Source organism: Oncorhynchus keta, chromosome 17, assembly GCF_023373465.1.
Source record: "Oncorhynchus keta strain PuntledgeMale-10-30-2019 chromosome 17, Oket_V2, whole genome shotgun sequence".
Taxonomy (NCBI): domain Eukaryota; kingdom Metazoa; phylum Chordata; class Actinopteri; order Salmoniformes; family Salmonidae; genus Oncorhynchus; species Oncorhynchus keta.
This window is the reverse complement of record NC_068437.1, coordinates 33,969,854-33,983,961: the sequence shown is the minus strand read 5'-3', so window position 1 is coordinate 33,983,961 and position 14,108 is coordinate 33,969,854. Positions and strand designations below refer to the sequence as shown.

The window sequence follows — 14,108 nt, the reverse complement described above, 5'->3', positions numbered from 1 at the left end:
AAGGTGCTTCTACAGAGTATTGACCCAGGTTTTCGGATACTTATGTAGATGAGATTTATTTTCAATACATTTGCTAAAATTTCCAAAAACATGTTTTCACTATGTCATTATGGAATATTGTGTGTAGATGGGTGAGAAAAAAACATATTTAATACATTTTGAATTCAGGCTGTAACACAACAAAATGTAGAATAAGTCAAGGGGTAAATTCTTTCTGAAGGCACTGTATATGGGGCGGCAGCGTAGCCTAGTGGTTAGAGCATTGGACGGAAGGTTGCGAGTTCAAACCCCCGAGCTGACAAGGTCTGTCGTTCTGCGCCTGAACAGGCAGTTAACCCACTGTTCCCAGGCCGTCATTGAAAATAAGAATTGTTCTTAACTGACTTGCCTGGTTAAATAAAGGTTAAAAAAAAATATATAAAATATGGTTGCAAGCACACTTATCAATCAATACAATAATATGGATAGCATACATTTTTACAGCTGTCATGTCATCTCCCGGAGTTTATAACAAACAGCCTTTACATCTGCACATTAAAGGTGATTATGAGAAAACAATTTACACCCCATAAGTGGGCCATCTACACTTTTTTTTGTAATTATGTTCCAGCCCCCCGACCATGCGCTCAAGAAAAAAATCGTCCTGCGGCTGAATCTACAGTAGTTGATGAGTCCTGCTCTTTTCTTTTTCTTGAGCGCATGGTCGGGGGGCTGGAACATAATTACAAATCATTTGTAGACTGCAAATTGAATGCAAGAAGCCCAAACAGATATCATATTTGACTAAAACATAATTTCAAACCTTGCTTACATGTTTGTATTTTATTTAACTAGTCAAGTCAATTAAGAACAAATTCTTATTTACAATGACGGCCTGCCCCAGCCAAACCCTAACCCAGACGACACTGAGCCAATTGTGCACCGCCCTATGGGACTCCCAATCACGGTCGGTTGTGATACAGCCTGGAATAGAACCAGAGTCTGTAGTGACACCTCTGCACCACTTGGGAGTCCATATATTTGGGAACAGATTTCCAAAATTAAAATCCCTTGGAGCTGATTTCCTAGTGTTTTTACAATCTTGTATGTCCAACAATGAAGAACATATCAGAAAACTTGGGGGGCCAAATAAAACCACTGCCAGTTGGGGTATCCTAGCCTAGAGCCTATATTGTAGAAAACCGTGCATCCCTCTCATCAAAGACTGTTAGCTATTGTATTAGCATGAGAAAAAGGGCACTGCGTTCATCCACCTCTGGCCTGCTCGCCTCCCTACCACTGAGGAAGTACAGTTCCCGCTCAGCCCAGTCAAAACTGTTCGCTGCTCTGGCCCCCCAATGGTGGAACAAACTCCCTCACGACGCCAGGACAGCGGAGTCAATCACCACCTTCCGGAGACACCTGAAACCCCACCTCTTCAAGGAATACCTAGGATAGGGTAAGTAATCCTTCTCACCCCCCTAAAAGATTTAGATGCACTATTGTAAAGTGGCTGTTCCACTGGATGTCATAAGGTGTATGCACCAATTTGTAAGTCGCTCTGGATAAGAGCGTCTGCTAAATGACTTAAATGTAAATGTAAAAAAGTCCCCACCCGCTGTGGAACAGATACACAGGAAAATGCGCATCACAGAAGGCTAACACTTGGAGGGTCCCTGAGGGCCACACACATCTCAACATGAAGTTGAGTTCAGGGCTGTTGCGGTTACCATATTACCGCCAAACGGGCAGTCACTGTATTCTCCTGTTATGCCCTCTGGACATGCTTTGGTAGTACACAACTTGCTAACAACCATCAGGTCCTAATGACTTGGTACTCAGGGCTCTATTGTCTCTCTAACCACTCTGACATCAATGCAAATGCATTCAAAAATCACATCAAACACATATCATCAAAACAGTATATGGCTTTTAAAACTCACATCACTGTGATGATCAGTTTGAAGAAAGAAGTTCAACAGCAAGTTGAAACTGAGTGTAAAATATGGTCCTTGTGGATTTTGTTTCCAAGGCTCACACAACGAAATGGACAGCACTTTCTAAGGTGATGATTCATTCAAAACACCCATGTGAATATTAAAGCGTATGCCTATGAGCCCAAGCCCGAAGAAAACCCTGAATTAACACTATATTTGTACTGTTATACAATATGTAGCCTACTGCATATTATGCATGCCATAAAAACATAAAATAAAACTGATTGAAGATGTCTTTGGTAGCCTCTACTCCAAAATTAAACGAATTGGAGTAATCATCTTTGAGTGTGGACTGTATTATTATGCATACTGGATGGACTGGTTACCTTATGCTACGATCCAAATGTTCTATCCATGAGTCAGAGAGAGAACGTATAGTCCTGGGCCATGCTGATGGTTCATTGATTGTGCAGGACTACATAGTTAGCCTGACATTATATTGTGTTTGTATTTGATTTTGAAAAGCCTGCTAATAGGGCATTTATTTACATAATTAATAGGCTGACACATTACCTTTAGAGGCAGAATATCTCACCACCGTGCATTTCCATCGCCTCCTCTCTCTTCTTTATTCCTTTCTCAAGTAGGCTGTCAACAGTTTTGTGAAATATATTTAGTATGTGAAAACATGTTACTACATCAATGTTCCCGAACATTGAACCTGCAGGAATAGGGTTGGAGCCCATGGCATATAGAGTTTGGATGGAATATCACCTTGGACGCAGAGAGAGCATGCTGCTAAAACATTGGTTGATGCGAGGAGTGAAATAAGTGTTGTTATATGTATTTCTCAGCTGCTAATATTAAGCACATGCTCTGCTATAAAACTGAAGTAGTCTAACCAGCATAATTGAAAAATGGACCTTCGGGAAAGCGTGCGTCCTCCATTCGCTATTCGAGTGCATTCCCCTGCACCTATTCCTTCCCATTTGATAATGAGCCATTCTAAATCTAAACTAATTTGATATATTAGTAAAGACAAGTTTAAATTAAGAATAGTCTGATGGGTGAAAATATGATCACTTGATGAGAGAACAGCTGTGCAGCCTAAGGCAAGCAACAGAACACAACCTTTTTTTGCGACTTTCTCAAATCATCATTAAGTCGCACCATGCAGCCCATATATGTGTTGTATTTCTAAGACATTCAAAAGTTTGTATCTTTCAAAACTAAAGTTGCCAAATAACTCAAAATCTAGCATATACTATTTTAAGCGATCACTTTTACGCTCAACATAGCCACTTCATATGCACACTCGCTCCAGAATGGGAAAAATATCCTTTCTCTTTTATTCAGCTAAGCTTAATTACATTATTGTTTACTATAAAGCATATCTTGTGAAAAAGCCTACAGCCTATGGCATGGAGCATAGCCAGATACACTAGCATACAGTAAGCCAACTCATATTCTGTTCTTCTAAAATACATTTTCTTCATATGATGTTTCCAATAATGTATATATTGTGATGGAGTATTTTAAATGATTTATTAGATTTATTGAAATGTAGATGTTCCAAAGGCCTGTATCAGTGGCTTCTATGCAGCTTGTATGATGGAGGGCTGGAGATGCAAAATGAGTTTATGTTAACTAACGTTCAATTACCGTGAGACCGGCAGGCTTTTGCATGACCACAACAGCCCTAGTTGACTTGCAGTTCAACTATGGAGACAACTCATTTAGTTGCTTCCTTTGCCTCTCCCTACTCCGATACTATACAATACCCACGGCAGCACACGATACACTTATCAATTCCAAATGTGTCTAACAAAAATTACAGGTGGAGTGGGCAAGGTTTAGACAGAGACGGCAGTGGAGTAACAGGGCCTACTGTAGGTGGACAGATGGATAGATACATTAATGCAGGTCCTAATTAACCAGTGCATGGTGTGGTGAGCCAAGAAGCCTGGAACAAAACCCCCTCTGTGTTGGTCAGCGATTGAGGAGAGGCGCTCTTGGAACACGCCAGCCCTGCTGGCATAATAGACCACTTTAGAGGCCTCCAAGTTAGTTCACAGGCCCCAGGGCTGGGAAACCGCTATATTGCAGGGTTCACAAGAGGTTTTTAATTGTTTCTTCTGTTTTTTTTGTGTATTTTTTCTCTCTCGCCCTCTCTTTCCCTCACTCTTGTCTTTTAGTTCTGAAAAGGGGTCTGACAAACAGGCAATGAAGGGGATTGTTGTGTGTTCCGCTGGAAAAGCAGTGAGGTAAACAAAATGGGGCTGTATGCTCCATCGGCTCGGTTTGGGGATAGGCTGAGGTATGGGGGTGGGAAGGGGAGAGGGGAGTACACGAGGGAGGTTGGGGGCTATGGGGTAGGGATGATAGGGAAGCATTAGGAGTTCGGGGGGAGAGGAGTAGGGGTAAAAAGATGGAAAGGGGGAACTTCCGGAAGGAGAGGGAGGTGGGCCCAGGGTGTCGTGGATACTCTTCAGAGTGTGGCCATTGTCCTTGGTGCTGAAGTTCTCATGCATGTCCCCCTTTTGGCTCCCGGAGTGTCTGAAAGTGATGGAGCTCTCTGCAATTAAGCAGACAAGTGGCAGCTCAGCTCTGTGCTCCCACAGCCCTGGCTATTTACATAGTCAAGAGGGACATTAATGCCCACCGATCCCCCTGAGCTGCACAAAACAGCACACAAACCTGCCTCACAGGACCATTACGGCACTAAATTGAGGATTTGGGGGAGAGAGAAAAGGGAGGAAAGCTAAAAGAAGGAGGGGAGAGATGGAGGGAGGGGGCGTTGATGGAGGAGGAGAGGAGTGTGTGTTTTCATGATCCGTTTGCTACCGACTTGGACCACAGTGCTTGAGAGTGGTCAGATATTGTTTGTCAGATTATTTTTGTACAGCTCCCAAGTGGCTGTGGAGACACCTCTTGTGTTCCCTGCTGAGTGGTTTCACTGGAGGGAGAGAGACAGGATGGCCTAGTGGGACTGGGTTCCTACTGTCTACAATAACAGTTACATATGTAGGATCTTAATTTGACCAGTTTCCCACAGCAGGAAAATAATCCTGCAGCAACAGGAAATGTGAACTATTGTGTGGATTATCATTAATGGATATTTGTGTAGGTTTTGATACATTTTTAAGTGAAAATTAAAAACTTTAGAAACCTTTTTAAACCTCAAATACAGTTCAGGACATTTCCTGCAAAAACAGGGAGATCAAATTAAAATACTACATCTGTATATGCTGAATAGTATAATTGTTTATTCATGGCATACAACTCCAACCAATCTTATCACCAACAAGATATGGTACTCACCAACAGCTTGGTTTATGTGCAAGAGAGTGAGTGCCAAAAAACAACGCCCACTCTCAATGCTGTGTCCATCTGATGGCTGCTCGGAGTCTGGTGTGCTACATATTGGGACAATTGTTCGGATGAGCTCTTCCATTTGTTTTTAATGATTCGTTAATGTGCTTTAATAATGATGATTCTTTTGTTTACCCACAATGGGGGATTGTTCTCAGTGGCATGGGCTTTGGTGCCAAGAGAAGGAACAAAAAGAGTGCACCCTCCTTGCTGACCTGAATTCCGCTGGAGCGGGTGCCAAGGGGATCGTGGGTGGTTTGGGTTTGAAGAGAGAGGGGGGCAAGCCATTCACATTGCTTCTGTGAATACTGACCACTATAACCCATCCCTGGTCTGTACTAGCCCCCCCAGCCCACCCCTGCCACCCCCTCCATACAAATATTCATCTTGGGCTTCCGTCCTTCATATTTCTTTATTTGATTTATTTCACCTTTATTTAACCAGGTAGGCTAGATGAGAACACCTTTATTTAACCAGGTAGGCTAGATGAGAACACCTTTATTTAACCAGGTAGGCTAGATGAGAACACCTTTATTTAACCAGGTAGGCTAGATGAGAACACCTTTATTTAACCAGGTAGGCTAGATGAGAACACCTTTATTTAACCAGGTAGGCTATATGAGAACACCTTTATTTAACCAGGTAGGCTAGATGAGAACAAGTTCTCATTTCCAACTGCAACCTGGCCAAGATAAAGCAAAGCAGTGCGACACAAACAACAACATAGAGTTACACATGGAATAAACAAACATACAGTCAATAATACAATAGAAAAAGTCTATATACAATGTGTGCAAATTAGGTAGGATAAGGGTGTCACGCCCTGACTTTAGAGATCATGTTTATGTCTCTATTTTGGTTTGGTCAGTGTGTGAGTTGGGGTGGGTATTCTATATTCTATTATTTGTATTTCTATGTTTTGGCCAGGTAGGGTTCTCAATCAGGGACAGCTGTCTATCATTGTCTCTGATTGAGAACCATACTTAGGTAGCTCTTTTTCCGCCGGTCTTTGTTGGAGGTTGACTTTGTTTATGGTCTTTCATCCTAAATCAAGAGGAATATGTGCACTCACCACACTGCACCTTGGTCCAGATCTTTCAACAGCCGTGACAGAAAGGCAATAAATCGGCCATAGTGGCGAAATAATTACAATTTAGCAATTAAACATTGGAGTGATAGATGTGCAGAAGATGTGTGTGCAAGTAGAGAAGGAGCAAAGGAGTAAAATAAATAACAGTATGGGGATGATGTAGTTGGATGGGCTATTTACAGATGAGCTATGTACAGGTGCAGTGATCTGTGTGCTGCTCTGACAGCTGGTGCTTAAAGCTAGTGAGGGAGATATCAAATCAAATCAAATGTATTTATATAGCCCTTCGTACATCAGCTGATATCTCAAAGTGCTGTACAGAAACCCAGCCTAAAACCCCAAACAGCAAGCAATGCAGGTGTAGAAGATATGAGTCTCCAGTTTCAGTGATTTCTGCAGTTCGTTCCAGTCATTGGCAGCAGAGAACTGGAAGGAAAGGCGGCCGAAAGAGGAATTGGCGTTGGGGGTGACCAGTGAAATATACCTGCTGGAGCGCGTGCTACGGGTGGGTGCTGCTATGGTGACCAGTGAGCTGAGATAAGGCGGGGCTTTACCCAGCAAAGACCTGGAGCCAGTGGGTTTGGCGACGAATATGAAGCGAGGGCCAGCCAACGAGAGCATACAGGTCGCAGTGGTGGGTAGTATATTATGGGGCTTTGATGGGTATCTATGTCATACGACAGGATGCCTTTCAAGAGAAGCGCACTTCAAATCTTGAAACCATTCAGAGAGCAGTAAGATTCCACTAAAACTATAGAATATTGAACAATACACAAGTACAGTTGGATCTGACGCAAACATTCTACGTGAGGAAAATGCATGGATTTCTGTGAGTTGGAGTCTATTCTATACACTTTGCAAGAGTTTGTCACATATCCTTACAGATATTGATTTATCCATCTGTCCGCTATATCAATGTTTGTAAGGGACATTCTAGCCTGACATTTGATCTGAACTCAGAGTTGGCCTACTTTGCAACTGTAACTTCCTACCTTTTTTGGGCTTTTACATGTTATCAGCTAGCCTACAAGTTGTAAGTAAATTCAATTTCACTAGCCATTACTATAACATTCAGCTAAGGCAGACTACTGTAAAATATATGCCTAAGGGAAACATGTCTATTTTTCTGTAAAAGGAAAGGATACACAACATTTCAGCTACAGTGCTGTAATGTTCTACAGTAAGACATGTCCTTATGTGACAACTGTCCACCTGTGCACTTTGCCCCTCTCCTGAACACCAAACCAGGGAAGATAAAACCAAAATAGCTTGTTTGTGTTAGCGATGGCTTTATCACACTATATTTAGAAGAATTGTGAGCTGCAATGCCATTCATCTTTCCTGGAAGCACAGTTTAGGATAATTAGGAAAAACTTGAACTCGAGTCTCAAGGGATTCATTATTCAAAACAGAATCAAACTGCTTAGGGAAGGTGAGGAAACAGCAAACAGTTATGAAAAACACAATTGGGACTAGATTCTTTCCTACACAGGCTATCCGCAGGGACCCAGAATAATAGATATTCTAAATTAGAGGAAATGTTTTTGCCTATGACCAGCGGAGATCTATTAGTGTGCCATGTGCAGGCACGCAGGCGAGTAGGCAGGCAGGCCGGTAGACAGGAAGGCGGGTAGGCAGGCTGGTGAATGCCTGTGTGTCTGTTGTGGTGCAGTCATACAGAGGGAAAAGGAGCAAGGAAAGGGGCTTTTGTTTGTGCAACCCTTGGGAAAGGGCTATCACTTTTTTCTCAGGGAGGACTACAGCTGCAAAAATAGCAAGTATCCTTTAGAAAAGGGAGAGTCATATAAAGCATAATGGGAAGAAAGGTGTCAGTGAGGGAAAAGGAAGAAAGTAAAAGAGAGGGAGAAAAAAGGAAATAGATGGATTGATGAAATTGAAGGACCAGGGGAAGAGTGAGAAAGACAGAGAAGGAGATGAGGAGAGAACGAGAGAGGCAAAAAACAGATGGGATGATGAAACGGGGTGACTAGGGAGAAAGAGAAAGTGACAGGAGAGATGAGACAGAGAGTAGAGGGAGAGACAGAGGGATATACAGGGGAGATTAGAGGAAGATACGGGGATATACAGGGGAGATTAGAGGAAGATACAGGGATATACAGGGGAGATTAGAGGAAGAGACAGGGATATACAGGGGAGATTAGAGGAAGAGACAGGGATATACAGGGGAGATGCAGGGATATACAGGGGAGATTAGAGGGATTGACAGAGGGATATACAGGGGAGATTAGAGGGAGAGATAGAAGGGAAGATTTGAGGAAGAGACAGAGGGATAGACAGGGGAGATAAGAGGGAGAGAAAGTGAGACACAGGAGAGATTAGAGGAAGAGAGAGATAGGCAGAGAAGATTAGAGGTAGAGACAGAGCAAGAGACTGGAGATTAGAGGAAGAGATAGACGAGAGATTAGAGAGAAAGATAGAGTGAGAGACAGGGGAGATTAGAAGAAGAGAGAGAGATAGACAGGGGAAAGTAGAGGAAGAGATAGATATAGACAGGGGAGAGTAGAGGAAGAAACACAAAGTTTGACGGGACAGGGGAGGGAGTGTGATACAGTATATGCAGGGGAGAGTAAAGGGAGATGTAGAGAGAAGAGGGTGGTGAACGGTGAAAAGGGAGTACTTTGTCAGTTTCTGCATGTTCCCAGGAGGATTACTCAAGAGCTAGATGCTACAGAATGCCAGCGAGCCCACAATGAAGCCCTATGAATGGAAACACACACACATAAATGCACACTCTAATTTCTAATCTTAGCTTTCCTACCCTCTCTCATCTCAACCTATACTGCATATTTTTCTGTCTCTTCCTTTATATTCTTCCCTACCCCCCACACCCTCTCTCTCGCTATCTCTCTTTCAGTAGCAGTCTTTCCCAGGTCTGGCTTCAACGAGAGAGAGGTTGACTACCCCTGGCAGGTGACAGGTAACAGATGCCTAATGTCTAGGAGGATGGCACTGCCCTGCAACCCCCTCATGGCCTCACCCTCTCAGCACACAGAGCTACGCTTAGCACCAAATAGTGTCCCACTGTCTCTCTACCTCCACCAACCTCCAACCCACCACCACCAACACCACTGTCACCCCTCCGCCCATTTATCTCCTTTCCTCCAAATAAAATACCTGATAGATCACTCTGTGTACCCTCTTCCTCCCTCTCGCTCTCCCTTTCATCATCTCCCTCTCTCTCTCTCTCTCTCTCTCTCTCCCTCCCTCTCTCACTTTCACTCTCGCCCTCTAACTTTCTCTCACTTTCACACTCTCTCTCTCACTGTCTCTCTCACTCTCTCCCTTTCTCTTTCTCTCTCATATATACATTTCTCTCCTCTGCTGCCAGAAAATGAAAGTATATCACTTCCCTCCATTCTACCTGAGCTCTATTACCAAGTGAACACACACACACACACACTCAAATGTGAGTAATCTTTGTGCCATGTGAACGAGCCTGGCTGTTATAACAATAAGAACACTTTGTTGTCTACCCCATGTGGAGAACCTAGTGTTGATGTTAATGTATAGTCTTTCTTTAACAACATCTGCACCAGCGTGAAGGCCGTTTCATTTATTTGAGTTATTTCTTGTTTATTGGTTAACTCCAATCCACCATCTGGCCTTTCCCAGTCTATCAGCCCTTAATTTTCCTCCCCTCCCACTTCCACAGCATCACAGGGGAAGGCACCCTCTTTCAATTAGAGTGGAAAATATTAGTTGGATAACTGCTATATTACATATCTATGTTCTCGCTATATATTAAAGAGTGATCAATTAGGGCAAAAAAGGCATATAGGATCGTATGTTTTGACTAATTTGAGCAGCTACTCCCTATTCCTCCCATATTCCCAATGTGCCTTCGTGAGCTCATTTTTATATCTCCTTGTCCCCTACACGTGTTTTTTCCCTCTCAGAAGCAGAGTCCCCCCCCTGCACACATACTGTACGTAAACATGCCTTCAAAGATGTTTGAGATAATAGATTGTGTTTAATATTGTTTTGGTTTTGTCCACTTAGATCAGCACCACTCCAGGGTTTAACCTAGTGTGTGGGTGTGGTTGCGTGGGCGGGCGGGCGGGCATGCGTGGTCTTGTATTACTATCCTTGTCGGTACTTGAACTACCATGTTCCCACTAGGACAGTTTAAGGGTTAGGTTTAGGGTTACAATTAGGATTAGAATTAGCATTCGGTGTATATGTATCTTATTGCGTTTTCTGTTTTTCCTCTACAGAGGCAATGCATAGCGTAATCTAGGAAGGATTCTGGATCATCTCCCATAGACTAATAATCTCCCATAGTAATCCAGATCCTTTTCCCAGATTAACAGACTAGCCTCAGACACCCCAATCAGACCAAGAGAGCCCTCTAGAAAATCAGAAGATCCATGAGGACTGGACAGCTCCTTCTCCTCCTCTGGTTTTTCACATGGAGTCACCAATATAGGCAATACAAAACAACAAGGAGATTAGATATGGATTTTGCAATTCCATGAAGTCTATTTCTGCATTCAGTGAGTACAATTACTGGAGAATACTATGACAAACATAATGTGAGCCTCGTCCTTAGAATCATTCTCCCAGAAACACATTCATATAGATTATTGTAAATGGCTGTTGACACTCGAGACAGTCCCTTGCGAGATACACACACACGTTTGTGTGCACCCTTTCCAGATACACATATACATGAAATGGCACACTGTTCCCTTGAGCGTGTATTAAGTTCCCCCTGAATGTCTGCAGTGTATTCATTCATGTATGGCAGCAGCCAGCGAGTGCTGCAGTCTACGGGTGCAGCCTCCGGGCTCAGGACAAAACATATTAGACGCATGGACCCTTTCCCCTCCATATTCTCCCTAAAATTACACGGCCACAATTTTATCAGGTCCTGGCCTGAAGACACAAGCTCCAGCAAGCCACTGTCCCTACAGACTGACTCCCACTGGAGGATGAAACATTAACTCATAATCTTCTACATGCATTTATCAAAGCCCCTGAAGGCCGGACAGACACCTCCACTCTGTCCGGCTTCGACCATCAATATCACCCAAGTGGTGATTGATGTTGCATCTGGAAACATGTCCTCTGGTTGTGTTCAAACGAAAGGCTGTCAGAGTAATGTGAACACAATCAAGTGCCAAGAGAGTATGTTTCCATGGAGACGAGTGTGTGTGTGTGGACCCCCGCGGCCGCATTGATTTTGTTCGTCAATGTCACTCAGATATTATATAAATATGGTATAAGTAATAGCAAAAATGTGTAGAATTGCAGGAATTAGCTTTAAACATGCTAAAATGTCTCTCCACCCCATGGCAAAATGGGTAGAATTGCAGGAATTAGCTTTAAAAATGCTAAAATGTCTCTCCACCCCATGGCAAAATGGGCAGAATTGCATGAAATGTGTTATCCAATTGCACAATTTTCTCTCCACCCCATGGCAAAATGAATTCAATTGCAGAAAAATGTATTTCCAGATGCACCATGGCAACATGTGTATAATTCCAGGAAATGTACTTTAAAACGTTGTTTCTCTCCACTGTTAAGAAGCGGGGGGTCACTAAAATGTTTTGCCCATGAGGTGGGGGGGCCCCCAACCAAATCTTGTGTGCATGAGTGTGCAATTGAATGAGGGGAGGAGGTGTGAAGTGATTGGTTCAAGGAAGGGGAGGTAAATTGTAAATATATAGCACTTTCGTCTGTGTGTGAAAACCCTGAAGAATCTCAAATATAAAATATATTTAGACTTGTTTAACACTTTTTTGATTACTACATGATTCCATATGTGTTATTTCATAGTTATGATGAATTCACTATTATTCTACACTGTAGAAAACAGTAAAAATTAAGAAAAACCCCGGAATGAGTAGATGTGTTCAAACAATTGACTAGTACTGTATATATATATATATACTTATTGATTTGATGGCCGCAAGTTTTCCATCCTTTGGCTACAGTAACAACAGACCAGGTAGGCTCCGAGAAACCAAAGCCTTTATAACTCATAGTCAATGCAAGATAACTCTGCTTACCAAACATAACGGATATGGCCATGTAGAAGACTACGTATTAGCTCATTGACAACTGATAAGATACTGAACACCGATAAGATACTGAATGACCGCTAGAAGAGCTCGGACATACAACACTAAAACAAACTTCCAATCAATGATCTCTCTTCATTGTTCTCTCTGTCTCGGGTTGAGTAAGACCTGGCAGGCTACCTGCCACACACGCGGGAATGCTGCGCGGGGCAACAGATATGATGCAGTTCGTGCAAGACGCGCGATTTGGCACAGAGGTATGGATCCGCGGAGACGTTTGGTAGAAGGATTATATCAACGCAATTTGAAGCCCCGATGCACGATATACCGTGACGTAATTACCACACATTGTCTGCAAACACTGGCGACTCACTATTAGACTAGATGAGAGTGTTTTATGGCAGAAACACATCTTGAATTATAGCTTTTAGTTGCAGGTTAATCCTTTATTAGGTTTATATAACACAATGTGAAGACAATGTAACAATTGGCAGATGTTTTTTGGATTCTAGAGGGAGTGCAGATTGATGTGCTGCCTAAAATGGACTCCTGGTGCACCTGTTTAGCCCACGCGCGTAATGTGAAGTGCAGACCATTGTTTAAGGGGGGAGCGCTCCAACACTTCCTGACCATGCCATTATAAATGCTGTAAATGGGCGTTTGGACCATATGATGGCTGACCACATTAAGACTACTTTAAGTTTGTGTAAAGAAGCATGGACATAATAAGAAGAATAAGAAGAGTAATGATAGTGACAATAATTATAATAATGATAGTAATTAGCCTATAATCAAATAATCATTAATTATCGTGGGCTGATCATCATAATTATAATTTGTCATTCATGTATTACTAGTACTGCAAATGTATTATTATTATTATCCCCTTTAAAGGCAAAAGCTCATGTCCTGTAAACATGTAATGTACATGCATAATAATCGCCTCTCACCTTTATTTTCAATCACGGAGTTATTGGAAAATAAGTTTCAGTCTCTTCTTTCCCTTCTCGGGGTCTCGCGCATCCGCTTCAGAGACGTTCGACCACTGAAATGCCGAGCCGAGCCGTCAGTGCGCCCAGGGCATGAGCGAGCGCAGCAGCAGAAACCAAACAGACGGATTTCTATCACAGTAATCCGTGGAGCTCCGGTGCTCAACAGTCCGACTGAACGAGCTCTGCCTCACTTCGCTCTCTCGCGCGTTCACTTCCCCCACCTCCCCTCCTCCTGTTCACCCCTTTTCTTCTCTGTCTCGTACTTTGGAATGCTGCTCCTCGTTGGTTGACGATGCAACCTCAACGCCCTCCACTTATATATCTATTTAAATGTTAAACAAGTTTACCTTCATATAACACACTCACAAGCTATTGTGCATGTGTTTGTTCGTGTGTTTGTTGAATGGGTGTCATTATCTGGTCAGGTGTAGTCATTGTGGGTTTAACAACAAGTTCACTATTTTCTGTTGAAGTAGTAACGGTTATATTGGGGGTTTAGAATGACTAGCGGTTATTTGGTGAACACTGCTCATGTAAAAAGTAACCTTGCCTGAGATCTAAAAACTCCCAAAGCCTTCTTTAACTCCGACCAAATTCAAATTCGTCACTAATTTCAGTGGGTCCCGTTGTTGCCTTAATCAGAAATGTCAGTTAATGTATCCATTTCTGTGGTAGTTGTGGAGAGATGGAGTAG

The 14,108-nt window shown here is 42.7% G+C and overlaps 1 protein-coding gene across 2 annotated transcripts in view; it reads right to left on the bottom strand.

Annotated features, from left to right (window-relative positions):
- The window catches only part of LOC118395747 (excitatory amino acid transporter 2-like), a 68,684-nt gene extending 55,037 nt beyond the window's left edge, over positions 1–13,647 (bottom strand). The window contains exon 1 of one of the 2 annotated variants that reach the window (XM_035789635.2): positions 13,373–13,647. The gene's annotated coding sequence lies outside the window, so the exon portion shown is untranslated. The remainder of the gene's footprint in view (positions 1–13,372) is intronic. The other variant, XM_035789636.2, reaches the window with a different exon arrangement.
- Between the last annotated feature and the right edge of the window lie 461 nt (positions 13,648–14,108).